Source organism: Wasmannia auropunctata, unplaced genomic scaffold (genome assembly GCF_000956235.1).
Source record: "Wasmannia auropunctata unplaced genomic scaffold, wasmannia.A_1.0 LD336111.1, whole genome shotgun sequence".
In the NCBI taxonomy this organism is placed as follows: Eukaryota; Metazoa; Arthropoda; class Insecta; order Hymenoptera; family Formicidae; genus Wasmannia; species Wasmannia auropunctata.
This window is the reverse complement of record NW_012026779.1, coordinates 1,021,001-1,021,442: the sequence shown is the minus strand read 5'-3', so window position 1 is coordinate 1,021,442 and position 442 is coordinate 1,021,001. Positions and strand designations below refer to the sequence as shown.

Below are 442 nucleotides of genomic sequence, written 5' to 3'. Positions count from 1 at the left end.
GATCGCGACGGAGTCGCGATGCGTTGCACAATCAACTGGGGCCGCTCGGGCAAAAGTACATGGACTTATTCCTCGGTCAGGACAGAAAGAGAGAGATCGATTACTCGAACGGTATCTATTTCGGCAACGATGGACGTTTGATGCTCGGCGACAAACAATTCGATCTTGAAAATGACGATGCTATACTCGCAGACAACGTGAGGTACCGCGGCACGCCAGGATTACTTATACGAATTGATCTTCATGAAAAAGCCCGATAAACAATTCATCACCCTTCCCGACAACATGACGTACAAGAGTATAATTACGGCAACGAACCTCTACAACCGTGCCTACAAAGAGGGCGAACGCATCAGGGGCAACAGGGGAACGAAGTACACGGAGTTTATCAAGCCGCTCATATCCGAGCATCTGAAACGTAGAAAAGGACTGGGCTTGTCTA

General features: G+C 48.9%; 1 protein-coding gene across 1 annotated transcript in view; it reads right to left on the bottom strand.

The window, feature by feature from the left end:
* LOC105450360 overlaps positions 1-442 on the bottom strand; it is a 24,914-nt gene that overhangs the window by 17,819 nt on the left and 6,653 nt on the right. The gene's annotated exons all lie outside the window — the stretch shown is intronic.